A 17,824-nucleotide genomic window follows, 5' to 3' on the forward strand; every position below is an offset into this window, starting at 1 on the left:
ACTCCTTTATTGAAGTTCTGCAGATGGGAAACCGAGGCACGGAGTGGCAGTGTGAGGACCAAGCCAAAGACTGTGACAAAAGCCAAAGTCTGCCAGCAAGGATTTTCTCTTGGTTGAGTTGCCCTGACATCAGAAATTGTCAGAACTGGCAGTAAAACAGTAATTATTGCTCCCAGGACATGCTTTCATGATCCTTCTCCTGCAAAGTATTTCCCTTCGTGCTGATGCTGGAGCTGAGGATTGCTTGCAGGTGACCAGCAGATACATGTGGCAATTCAGCAAAGCGTGCTGGGTTGGACCCTTGAGGATTTTCTTGGTATTCTCCACTGCCACTGACAACCTTTTCCCTCCCCACTGCCAACCCTAGGTCTTTTTCCTCACCTCTGCATGGGTAAATCAAGGTGGTTTCCTCACTTCTAAGCTGTTTTCTGTCTCAAAGTGCCTTTGTAAACACAAGAGGGATATTATAAAAGTGCAAAATATGAACATATGCTAAAGTCATAAAAGCAAGAAATGGAGAAAAGAAAGCAATGATTTATCTGTGTAGAAAGAATAATTTAAGCAACATTACCAAGCATAGCTTCAGGACATGTCTGATGACTCTCTTCCAGGTCTTTACCACCACATCGAACTGCTCATAAATGATGTATGCTTTCAACCTTACGTACCTCTCAAGCTGCAAGTAATCTGCAACATCAGTGATGCCAATGTCATTTATTTGTAGCAATGTGATTTTAGTTTTCAGATAAAAAGCACAGTGCAACAAAATCTGCCTGCAGCTGGAATAAACATGTAAGTTGCTAGCTCCTAAATTCACCCAAAGGGAGCAGTTTAAGGTAAGGTTGTATTAGTGTGGAGCTCATGGCACAGCAGGACAGAACCCCTTGAAAATGAAAATAAAAAATACAAATCTGCCCTCTGTATCATCTGTTACACTGAGTCTGGCCTCTAGTATTTAAACACGAAGAAAGCAGCCCTGTGTGATTTTTACTCCCAGGCTGGTTCTTTAGCTCAGCCCACAGATATTACTCTCTGTCAAATAACTCCTATGTAATTTGAACTTCACTGTCAAATTAATCCTCTTTTTTTTTTTTTTTTCCTTTTTCTTTTTAGAGGACAACCTGATGGAAAGAGCCACAGTCAGCAGGTGGGCTTGTGGCAAAGAAAAGAAAGAGCAAGGATCAGTTATAGCCTTGAACATGGCTGCTCAGCTATGTATCAGATAACCACCAATTCCCTTAAAATCTGTCACTACTCAGCAGTTGCTATGTGAGGGTGAGCACAGGGCTGTTCATTCGTGTTTGTGACCGGGCCAGGTGGGTGATGCCTTTAAAGGAGAAGTGGGAGCAGGGATGCACGGGGAGCCAGGATGAACAGCCCGGTCATTTCTGCTAGAATAAAACCTACCTGCTGGCCCTGCAGCTCTGGTGTTGTCTGCAAAGGGTTTTTGCAAGGGGGGGTGACAGAGAAGCAGAGCCCTGTCACAACCAGGTTGTGGGTGCTAACTTCTAGGAGCCTTTTCCTCCCTTTCAAATTTGCCTTTTCAGGTTGGCCTGGCTCAAAGGCTTCATGGCATGGATATTCAGCGGGCAAGGAACAGGTCTGAGCTGGGAAGTGCTTGCCTTCTTCTGGACCCAGCTGCATCATATGTTTCTGTGCATTTCTAAGCAGGGGGAGTGACTTCTCCCCTCCCACCAGCACAGCTGCATGGACATCCTCCTTTCAACGCAGCCCCTAGTGGAGGGCACAGGAAGCTGAGGGCTGCCTTAATTGCTCAGGCAAAAGTATTGCCGGGAAATAATTTAAATTGCCACCTTAGCTGTGAGGCTACATGAGGAGCTTTTTGATGAGAGAAAGAGCATGCTGGTGCCTCATCTCTTCTACTCAAAGGATCCCCTGATTGCCTTAACGTGGTTAGAAATCTGGCTGATATGGCCACTGTGGTTATCTCATCAGACCTTTGTGTTCACCAAAGGAAACCAAACTCATGTCTTTACATCACCTCCTGCCATCTCACCTGACAGCAACTCTACTTACACCACCAAACCAGCCAGTGGAAGAGACTGGTCAACATTATCAGGTATGAAAACAACACTTGGGAACATCAAACTCACAGCTGAGTTGTACATGCACAATCTTTCCAACATCCCCCCACTTCATCCAACTTCTTGTGATGTTCATTTGTCAGGGTTGTACGAGGATTTTCACTGGGCTATCAGAAGGGTTGATCAGCAGCCAGAGGAGTGCAGAGGTGGAAGGGCTGGGAGCTGTGGAGTGACATCCTTGGCAGTAATAGTTTGGGCAGAAACAACAAACCTGGTGTCACTGTGTGAGCTCTTTGGTACTGCAGAGCTAGATGATCCTGTAAATAAATAAATAAAATAAAGCAGGTAGTTGAATGAATGAAGAAAAGTTGAGCAGCAGGCATAGAAAGAAAAGTGCAATGGAGCACATCCCTTACAAGGCTTTCACAAATGAAGCTGCCCTCATCCTGGGTCCTTCTCAAGTGCATTGCAATCCAAACCTGATTCACAGCTGTTCTTCAGCAGGCCTTTCTAAATCATGAAGCAAGACAAAGTCCTGCTCAGAGACCAGTGAAGAGCAGAGGCAAAACAAACACAACATTTTAATGCCAAGAGACGATTAAATTCTTCAGTGCCAAGAAATGAAGCAGTCTTCAGAAGTCACACAAAGCCTTGAGACAATGCAAGCAAAGGGACTTGTGGCTGCCACTATAAAATGAGACAAAGTCAGAGACTGCTCCCAGCTGCTCTCTTCATGTTCCCCATCCTGGCAAGCCACCTCAACAGCAGAGGAGGCTGAACAGATGTCTGCCTGCCTCAGCCGTTGCATTTTTAACTCCACATGAGTCAAGACCCTTAGGTTCCTTCTTTTGAAGATGGGGTGTAGGTACTTGTATCCCTTAGCTGTGTATAAAAATACATACCAAGAACCAGACATGGAGTTACAGGGCAGTGACTCACAATTGCCTGTTATTTACTAAATATTTTTATGGTATACTAAGCAATTATTATGTTCTCCAGTGCACTCCAAGGGGAATTATTGCAAACACATTTTGAGAGAAGGTGTCTGTCCCAAAGCACTTGGAGTCTGGACAGACAAGGCAGACAGAGGGTGTGGAGGGATAAACAGAGGGGCAGAGACGTGATTTGCATTAAAACTGGGACTGACTGTCCTGATGCCCCATTCCCTGTCTGATCCTTTGGCCACTCAGTTCTGGTGTTCTATTATTCCTGTCCATGGAAAAAGGTTAAGTGAAATACAGGGCAAAAGAGTGTCACCAACAAATGATAGGGACTTGCACTTGGTGCCTATTTACAGGAACAGTTATTTCAGAGACAATAGTTCCCATAGTCCTCTGCTCCATGAAAACAGGTTGGTTGTCTTTGATCCCATTTTTTATTTTCTCTCTTCTGCCACAAAGAAATGGTAGTTTACCTGCACAAGATGGGAGATTGTTTGCAGCAGTGCTCTAGGTAGATCCTGTTGTGTTGGCATGATGGATTTGAAAGTTAGATGACAACTGAGCATCAAAAGTCAGCCTAAATGCAGTATAAACCGAGATAATTTAAACAGATGCTGTTGCTAGAGGTACTACACGTTAGCATTGCTGTGCATGCTCTTGGTTTGGGGATGATCTTTCAAGAAAGTGTCCTACCCTTTGCATTTCAACATACTCTCCTTCAGGCATGTTTTCTGTGTTTAGTTGAGAACTTCTCTGCTGGATGCTAAGCAACCTAGTAAAAAAGATCAGTTTTAGTGTGCTGGGTGTAACTTAATATACATGCTGCTGACCTTCACGTGATGGGAGGGAGTTTTTGAGGATGTTGAGATGCTCAGTCCGTGGATACACATGGACACATTCACAGCCTTTCCCCTCTTCTGTGGCAAAGTGAGGTCAGTGCCTCAGGGATGTCCTCTAACAGCAGAAGGGGCAAAGAACAACCCCCTGTTTGCTCTCCCCAGCCCACAGCTGTGCAATAATATTCTTAGTTCAGTCAGGGGCTGATTCTGGGGCATGCACCCATGCCGTCCTGTGAACCTGGGGTGCTCTGCATGCCTGCTGTGTCTCCATTCCCACTCTCATGTTGCAGAGGTGCTATTCTAATGTTTCCCATTTTATCAGGAGACAACCACACCACATGCTCTCAGGGCACCGTGAGACTGCGGACAGAGGGTGGAAGCAGAGGGGATTACATCTGCTGCCTAGAAACCTTGAAAGAGGCACTGGAAACACTGGAGCTATAAGCTAGAATTCAACACCTGCCTCCAAGAGCTCTCTGTTTTGTCTATAATTAGAATATTTGTCCTTGGACAGCTCTGCTATGCTCCTGAGGAAGAAGAGTACTGAGAATATTGGAGGGCACTGTAAGAGCCAGTCAGCTCCAGGAAACAAAAATTTTTGTGTCTTAAGCTTTAGTGGTCCCTGTGACATTCAAATGACTGTCTAGATATTGTTAAGATATCCAAGTTCTAGGAACACCAAAGGATCCAGACACAAAGTAGGTAAGAATTTAAGCTCTTTGGAAACCACCTGAATTTTATTCCTATAGACAGGAAGCAAGGAGAGGAGGCACTGATGGCTCATGCAGATATTCTGGCCCAGTGAACGTACTTCCTACAGCCTTGTCTCCTAATCTCCTAAACCCACAAAAGTGTGGATGGACAAAGGGGAGGGGAGCTCTTGTGGGAAAGGTGGAAGAGGAGCACATTGGCCTGGTGGTGATGTGGAACCAGATCTGTGAAAGGTTTCTTGTCCTTGGGGCTATTTTGATGTGGATACATGTATTTATGCATGCAGCCAGATGGGAATTTAGGAGATACACCAAACTCCAGAGGAGCTGTTCCTTGCTGTGGAGGCCATGGATAGGAAAGAGGTCTCTCCTGAGGATGGGAGGCACAGTGTGTCATGGTAGGACCTCTGAATGGTCAGCAGGTGGGCTCAGTGGAAAGGAGGAGGTGGATCTTGATGTTCTAAACCAAGGGAAGGTGGGTTGAATCTCTCAAGGAATGGAGTTAAGCAATGACTGCAGAGGTGAGGTTGAAAGGGCAGCAGTCAACAGAAGCCAGAGGGGTGCAAGGTGGTTGGAGAAGGCTCTCTGTTGTGAGACAGAGGGAAAACAATGCGGGAATAAAAGGCTTGAATCTCAGTCTTCAAAATCCCTCTGCTTGTACTGATTAATGTCCTCTTTCCCTGAGGGCTGGACAGGGAGGGACCCTGCCACTCCACATCAAAACGTCAGCGGTGTCCCTTGGTGCCGACCCCTGTGGATCTCCGGAAGAGCCGTGAGGGTGTCCCAGCAAAGACACATTTACAGACACGGGGGAAAAAACCCTGCAGTTGTTCAGCTGATCTTGGGTCATGTGTGGGACCTGTGCACCAGGTGAACCCCGCTCTGCCTCACGCAGGACCCCCCCCGGATGGTGAGAAGCCATCTGAGCCCATCACCCCTTCGCTGCCACCGGCCGCGTGCCAGTGGGCCTGCCTGGCCTTGCAGCTGTTTTATCATTTTAATTAAGCTCTGCAAATGTGGAGCTGTTAGGGCAGGATTCATGCTTCTGGTATTCGCTCTTGGCTCTGGCAGGGACGGGCTCTCCGGGTGCCGGGGAGGGGCACTGTGGCGCTGGCGGGGCCCTGGCGCGTGCCCACCAGCTCTGCCAATGTTCCCTGGGCCTGATTCCTGCTGGTGGAGAAACGGGTGAAAAATTAGGCCTTGTGAACTGGCACAGCGCCGTGCAAAGCTGTTAAATGCCCCTCTCCATAGGAATGTGGGGGCTGAACGTGGGGTTGTTTTGCTCAGGCATGGTGGGAAGTTGTTGTGTTGCCTGTAGGGTTCCCCCTCCAGCCCCCGTGGTCCTGGTGAGGCCCTGCCTAGCATGGAGGCAACATGTCCAGGCCTGGTTTGCCTCCCCAGCCCCCTCCATAGGGGCCATGCCTGTCCTCTTGGTGTGCCCATGCTTTCTGGAGTGCTTCCTGCAGGCACCAGCTGTGTCTTGGGCAGGCTCTCCTTCCTTCCAAGACAACATGAAGTCATCCCATTAGTGCCAGAGTCACCACTTCAGCACCAGCCCAGGGTTCAAGTGGGAAGGGATCCGGCTCTGTGTTACACTTCCAGCAGCTCCTCAGGAGCATGCCTCTCTGTAGCTGAAAGAGGAAGGATTTTGCTTTGTTTCACTTTTTGAAAGCAAAAGATCTCAGAAGAAACATTTCAGATATAGTAGCCTGACTAAACTTTGCATCCGTGCAGTCACAAAAAGTGATGAACGGGTAGAAAACTGCACAGGCATTATCCACATGTGCAGTTTTTTCCCTTGCTTCCCTAGAGGCAGCAGGTGATTTGTTACAGCAGTGCAGCACATGCTCCTGCAAGAAAGGGGAGAGACACGCAGAAATAACAGACCAAACTCTCTCCATCCCCATGCACAAGAAAATTTGGAGAAGCATCTCTGGATGAAGTTAGTTGAGCTGCTACAGCTCTGTGCCACGGCAGCTGAGATCGCAGTTTTACCTAGCACGTTTCTGAGCACTCTCAGCAGCAGTGCTGCAGTGTACCTTGGCACCGTGAGGAGATGACGCATGGGAAGTGTGCCTTCTTCCCTCATGTGTCATGTTCATCCCCGCACTGCTCTGTTTAACCTCCCAGGGTTTTCTAGATACTTTGTTTGATTTTTTATTGCTGATGAAGGATTTATTTTGTACTTAGCGGCATGATTTGGCTTTTAATTGTTTTCTCTTCTAGGAAATGACTTCAAACCTGTTGTTGTTTGAAAAGTTAGAACAATTTCTTTCCCATTGTGTTTCCTCCCTTCCTCAAAATAAATGTCATTTATAGAACACCGGTCTCTGCACCCCAAATTATAATTGCTTGTACAAACCTGTCCATATCTGTCAGCTGTTTTATACAAGAATCAGAAGTGTATTTAAAGAAGAAGAAAAAAAAAAGGATAAAAGAAAATGAAGTGTAATAAAAAACATAGCTGAAGGGTTTTGAGTGGTATCTCCATATCAAGACAAGTTACATCACTTGTGAAAACATCAGATATATTCTTACAGTGCTACAGTCATTATCCTTATTAGCAGTGTTGTTATTAACACTGGAACAAGCGTCAGCTCAGGGCCAAGGAAGCAGGGCCACATCCTGCAGCATGCACAGTGGGGGGCCTGACCTGGGCCAGCAAAAGTAAACAAACTTATATAGAAAAGATGAAGGAACCATTTTGGTAGCTGCATTTTTTGAAGAAGTGTTTTTGAGGAGTGTTTTAGAAAACCCCTTTCTTGTTTCTCTCTGTTGCCTTCACGTGCTCTGCCTGTCTTCTCACTTTCACTAGGCAAATTCTGCCCATTTATCTCAGAAATAAGACCAAACACAGTGAATCAGGTGGCACAAGGAATTAACTGGGTTCTTAGAAAAGAGGGAAGTTTATTTATAAAACTTTCCCCTAAACAGAGTGTGCTTGAAGCCTGGCAAAGCTCTGCCCAATAGCCCATGGGAGAGGGATGCACTGAGTCCAACTTGACCTTCAGCCACCAACACCCCCCCTGCAAAGTGCCATGCAATCTTCCTGCTCTCCCAGGGACCATGGAAAAAATAAAGTGCTTAGATAAGGGAGTTGCTTAGATTCTGTCTGTGGCAAAGAGGAGAGGTGGACTCCTCCAGGAGGGCATCACATCCTGAGGAGGATATTGAAAAGAAAGTTCTGCTTCTTTTTGGAGGCTCCTGGCTTACTCCACCAGTGGTAGAAAAAGACCAGTCTGACTCAACATGTTCCCTTTAAAATGGGTTACTCCAGGTGGGTTGGCAGAGCTCAATCTGACCATACGTGGATATTTTTGTAAACAAATTTTGAAGGAAAGAGAAAAAAAGGAAAACAAAAAGAAAAATGAAAAAAAAAAGAAAAAAAGAAAAAGAAAAAGAAAAAAAGACCAACCCCCTTTCCTATGAAGCCACCCACTTTTTGCATGCCAGCTGCTCCATTGCCTGGAAGCTTTCCAGACAAAGTGCAAAAAAGTTTCTGGATGAGCTGCAAATTAATTCAGCAGCAGTTCATTTGTTTCCCTTAGCTGCATGTACCAATCCCAATAAAGTTAACAGATGATATTTGCTACTTAGAATAGTTTATAAAACACTACAGGAATTATTTATACCCTCCCTACTCTGCATGCATAAAGATTTGATTTGAGTTTCAAGAAATCAAGATCTCCAGCACAACTTAAACCCACTCTTGTGAAAGTTTCATAAATTACCATCAACGGAGCACACAGTACAGCCTTACTTATACCACGCCAGCTGGTATCCAGGAAGATGGCTTTGCCACTTCATCAGAGGAATCACACCAGTATTCACACAGAAACAAGAAAACAGAGAGAAACTGATGTTCATATTGTTTCTCGTGAGTTGGGTACTCAGCTGATCTGTGCTGTTGGAGCTCCAGTGGTATCAGCAGTGCCACTACAATCTGCCCCCAGCTGAGGATCCACCTGATGAAAAAGTAAGAAATGAATTTAACTTAAATGTCAGCATTTTACAAATAAGCTTCCAGATAAAATCCATGTATTCCTCAGTAGCACTATGACTCATCTTTAGAGAGATGCAACACCCCACTTACAGGCCAATTAGGAGATTAATTTATGTATATATCTGTAAGTATGGATGTAGATGCAATTTTATGGCTAGTATGTAGACAGAAGAGGAGTACCATAAGCCCAGACTGCATTACTGGCAAACTCTTTGGCTCCACCAACTCACCATCAGAAATGTCTCTTCTCCAGATCAGCCATCTCCTCTTAAAGTACTTTTAACCCATCACACTTCATGGTTATGGGACAGCATTGGATTGGATCATTCCCACTTAGTAGCTAATAAGATGCAAACATAGAAAAGTCTTTCTATATGTACATTGAACTATTTTGCATTCAAAATGAGATGGACCATTTATCTGTCAGAATGGTCCAGAGTTTACCTACAGCAAGACGAGATTCAGAAATCAGCCTTTCTTCAGCCTTCAAAAGAGGACAGATGATGCTTCTGAAGACTTCTGAGCAAGCTCTTTTCTGGAGAACCCCTTTGTAAAGTGTTTTCATGGGGCCTACCTGCACTTATACTGCTGTCAGTTTAACTTTGACCCTATGAGAAGAGCTTGCAAAGGTCTGTAGCTATTGAAGGAAAACCTGATTTGCCTTTCTCCTCCATCCTACCTGTGAACTCTGGTGACACATCTCTCTGGGAAACCTTGCAGACGACAGGCGAGGTGACCACGAGTACTTCAGATCAAATCTGGAGATGGCTGCCAACATTACCAAAGGCATAAGCATCACCAAGCAGTGATCTTTGTGCAGGGAGCAGTGAGTACAAGACATCCAGTACATTTAAGTGCCAGGAAGTGCCTGGCATTTGAAGAATTTGTGTACTCATTGTTCACATGAACAGGCTCCCAGGGAGCCTGGACACCCAGAAACAGGACAAGCACTGTGGGGGTTCACAGTCCAGCCATATCACCACTCTGATTTTGTCAGTCAGATACTAGTCGGTTTGAATTGAGGGTCTTTTCAGCTTGCATGCAGAATCTTAGCTTCTCTTTTCCTCAGGTCCTCTCTACATTCAAACCAGGTTGAGTAATTGGAGGGGTGAAGCGGGAGTTAGCTAAATAGCTCTTGACTTCATACAAAGCCAGACAAAACAGTGCTTTTTTCTTTGTATTGTTTCAGGGAGCTCCTGTCCCACTGCAGGGGTCTATGGTCTGGTTCATACGGAGCCCCTGAGCTACTGGGTTTGTTTCAAAGACTGAACGCACACTTTGTGCTTGTACCTTGTGTGGTGAAAGGCTTGGCATGATTACAGCAGTGGCAAGTGCAGAAGGCACTGCTCAGAGGGAAAGTCTGTCTCTGCCCAGGGGATCAACAGCAATGGCAGCACAAAATGGCTAGAAGACAAACACTGTGCTAGTTGCTGTTCAGGACTTGTTGTCATGGTGTAGGAGTTGCCTTGGGCATTTCAGGGCCCCCAGTGTAGGTCAGAAGTGAGACCCCGAATGATTTTGAAAAGGAAATTTTGTTTTCTAGCACAAACACTCTCAACTCCTTCCTAAGTATCTTTTCACACCCAAACCCTCTTCCTGCCCCACTAGTACACTGCCATTCAGCTGCCACCTCCGTGGTGCCATCCTCACTCCCAGAGCACATGAGGACTGTGCCGTGAGCCCTGCCTTCCCTGCGAGCACGTGGCTGTGCCCCATCCCATCATACAGTCACATCACTGAACCCTAGGCATGGAGGCATGCGAGCAGAGAGGTGCCTGGGAGGGCAAAGAAATCCCATGGACCTTCAGATGCATTGTCTGACACTTTCTGGGCTTTACTGTTTGTTGCAGTTCCTTTGCAAGGAGCAGTAGAGCAATGATGTATCTGAACCCTCTCATTACCCACAAGAGACAGACCCAATCATGAGAAGAAGACATTCTGCCTTTTTTCTGTCAAAAGTATCATCACCCCCCTTTCCTTTTTCTTTGCAAGACTTCCAGCTTCCAAAAGCTGTCCAAGTCTTGGCCTTAGTGATGGGAAAGACAAGATGAGCCAGAGTATCCAGTTTGTCTCAGCTTCCCCCCATCAAAACTTTCATTTTGCAGTTTCTCTCCCATTTGTTGAAGTCCAGATACCTCTTCTCCTTTGCTATCCCATTCAGCTGTGGTCTGAAGTCACCACAGCCCTTGCAGAGCACAGACCATTGCACTCAGTCATGAAACAGGAATCATACTGGATGAGGACTTCGACCAAGAGTGGCATTAATTAGTGGGAGGCAGCAGCACATTTCTGAAAGAAATCTCTCTTGGTAGGAATTGGTGCTGATGTGTCCCCTTGAAAAGCTTCCTCTTGGTTAGAGCCTGCAAAAGTTGTGCAGACTGGATGTGATTTCCAGACAAAGGCTGCGCAACGCCCAGATACTGAAGATTGTTGATGGCTTCTAGAAAGGGTTGAAAACAGCGTCAGTGCAGCATAATTATTTGCAACACAGGCCAATTTCGACGCTCAGCACAATACAATTTCAAACAATACGTGATGAAAATTAATTTCCAAGTCTGCTGAGAGGCTGATAACATTCCTGGTTACACTGCTAGTCCCGCTGGTGTACTCATTTTCAAGTAATCATATTAGAGGCAGATGTCGCACAAGAATGTGACTCCGCTAACCATTAAGAGACATTAAGCTCCTTTGTCTTCTGAAGCAAGCTTCCATGGGATTATACTCAGCACAGTAATTTAAAATTAAAACAAACAAACAAAAAACAATAACAATCCTGAAATTATTTAGTGGGATATTTCTTTAATCTTCCTTGTATGGAAGAATCCAAACTAATCAGGGGTAACGGGACACTCCTCCCCAGGGGTAGATGGCCATGAAGTGCTAGCTCACATCCATTTTCTGTCGGGCTGGGACATTTAGTGGTTATTGGTATCTTTACAAATCTCCCTCCTAGGTGAAATCGCACTCTCCTATTCTCCTGCCAAAAAGCAGTAGTCATTTCTGGTTTTCAGGGGGGTTCTTTTCTTAAATGAGAATATACAGATATTCTCATCACTTTAGAGATGCTTTCAAAACCCAGGTGCAGAGCTTTGGCATCAGCAACCTCCCCAGAGCACTTTATAGCACATAAATCTTGCTCCCGGTTAATCAAACACTGCTGGAGCTTGCCAAGGAGCCATGAGAAAGTAACACACTCTCCCTCCCTTCCCACTTATCAGAGGTTGCTGTTGCTTCTTCAGAGGCAGAGTGATTTTTTTTTTGTTTTAAACATGACTTCAGGTTTAGTAAACTATGATGACTTCATTGAACACAGTCATTTTCTGTGCAAAGAAACTTCTGTTTTTTACATTTTTATTTTTTTTTTTTTCCCTAGAACTGCCCTTGGCCAGCTGCTCTTCTGCCTTCACCCTACTCTGGACCAGGCCCTCTCACTCTCACCTTTGCAATGATTTATGCTGTCTTTAACCTGTTTCAGTCTTCATCAAGGCTGGAACTGCTTTTCAGCTGTGGTCAGGGACAATCACACTTTTCTCCCAGCCAAAGACTTACCTGAGCACATAGCTGCCTTCCTGACACTGGAGCAGAGCAAAACGCAAGCAGGTTAAATGGGCTAGATAATGTGACAACCCTTCTGTTGTGGTCCTTCATGCTCCCAGGGTTGTGTGGCATGACACAGCTAAGGTACATAGCCTTTTGTTGATGAAGACCTTTGCAAGGGTGGGAGATGAGGTGGCACAACTGATATGAACATTTCCCACCAAAGGCTCAGCACCAAGGTTAATGCTGCAGGTGCCAGACAGGTTTACAAACAGTGCTGCACTGCAAGCTGAGCCATGAAGATCCAGTGGAGAAGACTGTGTCTCCAACCTGCCAGAAAATCAGGGCTCATGCCTGAAGCAGGGACTGTGTAGAAGTTTATTCAATCTCCTCCTTAGATGTAGTTCTTACTTTAATGCGTAAAGGCATCTTGTCTTGATGAAGTTATGCAAAAAAAGTTCTTCACTAAAAGCCCAACCCAGGATTTTCTTTCTCATCTGCAAAGCTGAGATCAAAAAGGACTGCCTGCAGCCTGAGAATGCATTTCCTTAAGGAAATGGGAAGCAGAGAACAAGCCCCTAGGTTGGATGGGGCTTTGAGTAACTGGGTTTAGTGGGAGGTATCCCTGCCCATGGCAGCGCGTTGGAGTTGGATTGGCTTTAAGGTCCCTGCCAACCCAAACCATTCTGTGATTCTCTGATTCTGTGCTGATATTAATACTACATATCAAGCACCTCTGAATTCCAAGGGGTAAAAATTAGCTGCTGCGTCTAGGTTTTCACAAGCTTTTTTCCCACCCTGCTGGCTCCAAGGTCAGTCTGTTGCACTTCTGCTTGGATCTGTTTTAATTCTGGCCTCCGAGCGCTGGTTTCTGTGTGCAAGACATGGAAGCCACACCCCAGTGTATGCTACTCCCAGGCATTAACAGCCTTGTGCTAAATAAACACACAGAGATACTTCTGCATCTGGTTTTATTGGCAGCAGAAAGAGACATTATACGTCTCTGGAAATCTGATAAAGCACTGACATATAAATCCTGGATTGCAAACATTGCCAGTTTAACTCCATTGGACTGAATTTGCTGCAATGCTTAAGGCTGAGAATAAGATTTCTTACTTTTTCTAAGCACTGTAAAGCAATTTTAAAATTAGTATTTGGCAATATCTACACATTTCTGCCCTGAGGTAATAACCCCCCAAAGTCAGTTTCTGCAGTCTGACATGCTACCATAGGGCAATGAATTTCCATTTCTTCTGCCTTATTTGTTGACCATTGCACAAGCCTGTCTTTACTCCATGCATATTTAAGAAAGTTGGATATTTGCATGGTCGGGGCCCAGGCTGGTGCCTATGCATTTTTGCAGTCGATGCAGAATAACTTCCTGTGGTACCCCGATAAGTGCCTGCATTTCTCCCATTTCTCAAATTTCTATCATTACAGCTTGTGTTTCCTTTCTTCTACACTTTCTCCCTAAATTCCTTGGACTAGGAAATATCCCTCTAAATATGCATCTAAGGCTTGCTGCAGTTCTCGGTTAAATTTTAAGATGCTAGAAAGAATATGATTAAATTAAAAGTATAAATAAAAATATAAACAAATCTGCTGTAGGTTTTGTCACAATGATATCTGAGATCATTTGAGCATGTTATATATATGTGTTTAGCTCTTGTTTGCAAGAGCTGTTCAGCTGGCACTGAAAAGAGCCAGCGATATGAACCAGTGCTTGGATGCAGGTAGGAGATGCAGCTGAGCTGGGGGAAGAGGAGCAATACGCTCAAATCACATTCAAGTGAGATTTAATACTTGGAACAGCAGCCCCTTGCTAAAGAAGAGGACTGTCAGACCACGTCTCTGTTACGAGCTGTGTGCCCTGATCCAGCAGCAGACTGACATGTCTGGTGCTGTGTCCGGGGTCCAGAAACGTGCCGTTCCCCACTCCCTGGCAGTAGCCCGTTGGAGCCCCTTGTAGCTCAGCACGCCCTGTCCCGCAGTCAATGTTCCCATCATTGTCCCCGCTGCCATCAAATCCCATGGGTAATGTTCCCGTTGTCCCCCCCCTTTCCCCCCACCTCCCTCTTCCCTGTCCAGCCCACCCGCAGTCACCCTTTGAAACAAGGTGGCCAGGAGGGCTGCAGGGATGAGGTGGCTCTGGCAGCATTTTTCACATTCGCTGGGGGAAATTAATGTGATTTGGGGAAACCTGGAGCAGGGATGGGCTTGAAGGATGAATTCACAGAACAGAAAGCAGCAGAGATGGGATCTTAAGTGAAAAGAGGAAGGAAACTTTGTCAGTGGAGCTCCAAGGATGAGGGAGATGGAGATTTTGCCAAAGAGAAAGATGGAAAAAGAGTGGACTGGGAGTGAAAACAGAGTTTAACTTTGGCCATTGCTGACAGTGAGTCCTCATGAAGAAAACCATGTGAGCAAGCAGGACATGAGAATTTCCCTCCTCAGGGACCTCCCTGGCTGGAGAACCCATAAGGATCTGGCTGCTTTAACGGGCACACAAAGCTTGAACCTCTTTAAAACTGAATGTTTCTTCCCCTGTAGCACACATCCCTGCCCTTTTTAAGAACTGCAAGTGTTCTGGCAGGAAACTCGCCTCCCTGCCACCAAAACTCAGACATCACCTTTCTCAGCAGCCAGGCCAGACTACTGCAGCAGTGGTGGAGGAAGCCACTGCTGAAATACTTGATTTAGCGTGTTTAAAGAGACTTCATCAAAGATAATTATAAAAGTCAAATCCAGCAAAGGGTAATCTTTTTGTTTAAGTGCACAACATTTCATTATTAGTGGTATAGCCATTGACAGTGCATGTATATAGGCTATGTTTAAGGAATGTATTATCTATATGTTAAAAAATCACTCGAAGTGTTATGGAAAAAGAATGTCTACTGATAACATTGACACAAGCAAAGCTGTGAGTACTCAACTGCTTATCTTTGCTTAAGTGTCCTCTTAGGAACACACATCTTCATATGCAACTTAATTCACAGGCCTTAGGTATAAATGAAATTTGCCCCCAGCTCTTTCTTCCATTTGGTTATTGCGGATACTGGGCTGGATTCTTTTCTTAGCTCCTTGATTGAAGTGGATGCATCTATCTGTCAAATCTGCACCTCTTCTGAAGAAATGTTGCTAGCACCCTCTCCTATATTTTGTTATAATTGAATAGTTTCTATGTTTTACTTTAGTAAAAGGGGAGATTTTGTCCCTATGTTGCATTTATAGTTTCTAAATGGGCCTTTGTGGTTAAATCCTAGAGATCAAATTCATTGTAGAGCAATGATATACAACCAGGCTTTGTTAAATAAGAAAATACGTTTTATACTTGTGTGTAAGAGGAATTTGAGGGCAAAATTCTTCTGTCTGGGTCACACAAAATGGGGGCAAATGAGGTGCTGAAAATGTACCTTGGCCAGCGTCTTGGGTGTAATTATGTGATGTGTTGGTTTTGATGGTGAAGCTAGCTTCAGATGTTCCAGTGGAATAGAAACATTCCTATCATATTTAATAATTTTATTTTCCTCTAAAGGATGTATGTCCGTTAAAAAGGTGTTTTTGTTGAAACAGCTTAATCAGTGTCAGATACTAGGACAAGGCATAACAGAGGTTTCCCATGTGCTCTGTGGCCCAGAGGAGAATTTTGCCAGGCTGGGTTGGCCGAGGCGAACGGCAAGTTCACAAGAGAAAGATGAAAATAGCTGCAGTGTGTAATTATCATCCCTGAGCTCAGTGGGTTTAACACTTTACACCAGCACCACTTGAGAAACAGGGAGGGTTACTGGAGCTGAGTGTGAAGTACATGAACCTGAGCAGTGTAAATGTCACAGGAATAAAGCCTGTTTGGGAACCGCTGTTTTTTCAAAAACGAGCCTCCTGTCTTTGTTTCTGGACATGACTAAAGTGCATCTACCAGTACGTTCAAGTGTGATTTTTTTCCCCTCTGTCTTTCCCTTTTCTTTAGATAAGAACAGAGCACAGGTTATTCTAAGCTTGCAGGAAATGACAGTGATATTAATCACTGATTAATCAGGATCTCTAACAAAGCCCCGCTCTGCTGGATACTCACATCGCCATGGTATTACAGGTGTCAGATCTGTCATTGTTCTGCTAACAGTGACACATCCCCATGCTTCCCCCTTGGCATCTTGGGGCACTTTGCAGCCCCGATGAAAGCAAATCATGCTCTGCTGCCACCTCTGAAGGGCTGCTCCTGCTTTCCAGACTGGAGGTAGAGGCATGGAGACATGAAATGACTTGGCCGGATCACATGGGATCCCAGGGAGAGCCAGGAAAGGAACGCAGGTCTTCTCAGTCCTGGCACGGGGAAGGAACTCTGTTTCTTATAAACAAAATAATTCACATACCTGACACGAAAGGATGTATCACGGTGATGAATGTATGTGTGCATTTATGTGCATGCAGATAATACATATATAATACTTGTGAGATATATAATACTGGATGTGTAACTCATTCAGTCTTGGCCAGAAAGAGCTATTGTAGTGCTGGCTGAACAAATTTATGCAAATCAGTCACTAGCAAAATTAATAAGCTTTACAATATTCTTCAGGCAAATCAAATGCTTCTGGAGCTGTTAGTCCTGGAGCCCCGACCTGGAAAAGACGTTATTATGGAAAACTGAGTCTTAACGGATCGTGAAGGTGTATGAAGAGAGAATATCTGTTGTCTATCTCCCTGACGCCACCACCCTGGGGCTGTTCTTGTCCTAGACCACCAGGATTAGCCTGTGAGCCAGGACCTGCCTTGCACAGCTGGTAGTGGGCTTGGGAGGTTGTTGCTTTAGGAGGATGTGGAGGCAGAGAGTGTCTGCAGGGCCAAGGGGATTAGACAAACTCATAAACAAATGGAGCAAGCAGGTATGTGACCTCTAATGTCTCAAGTTGGAACATGGAAAATTCCAGTTCGATATAAAGCAAAGTATGTTTACAATGAGGGTGGCCATACAGAGCAAGTTGCCCGGAGAAGCTCAGGGATTTCCAGTCCTTGGAAGTGTACAAGACTGGACTGGAAAAGTCCCTAAGCAAGCTGATCTGAACAGACCCACTTTGAGTTGGACGGAGTGGTCTCCAAACCTAAATTATCCCTTGATTCTCTACCTATGGATGCAGGGGGAACACAAGGGGAGCACCCTGCAGAAAGGGTCAGGCTGTGTGCCAAAAAAAGCCCACCGAAGGCAGCAGGAACACCAATACCTGGTTGTGCAAAAGCTCCGTAGGTCAGCGCAGGAAGCAGAGGGCACTGGCTTGGTGGGGAGGACGAAGGTCTCCACTAATGAGCCTCTACCCAGGAGAGGGGGGCTCCCTTTGCCTCCCCAGACCTTGGTGATGCCCAGCAGGATGGCACAGTGGTGGGAATTGTGTTATCAGGCATGGGAGGGAGCAGGAGTGCACGGGGCATGCACGAGGCACGCACACACAGCAGGATGCTGGCACCAGCTCGCAGCAAACACTGCTGCTGCTGCAACTTGCTCCCAAAGTGCTTCCTGCTGCTTGTAGGTGTCTCATGCTGTAGGCACGGCAGCATTGTGCACAGCCAGTATGGGGCCACAGTCCCAAAACCTCTTTGTCCTTCTCAGCAGATGGCTGCAGGCCATGCACTGTCCTTCCCAGCGACTCCACCTCATTCAGGAGAAGGGCTGTGGGTTTTTTTCTTTTCACTTCATTGCTTTCTGCCTGTCCCACGTACTTCTGATTTCTCTGTTATTACCACATGCCTGCAGCCA

Source organism: Aythya marila (genome assembly GCF_965140915.1).
Source record: "Aythya marila genome assembly, chromosome: 5".
Classification (NCBI taxonomy): Eukaryota; Metazoa; Chordata; class Aves; order Anseriformes; family Anatidae; genus Aythya; species Aythya marila.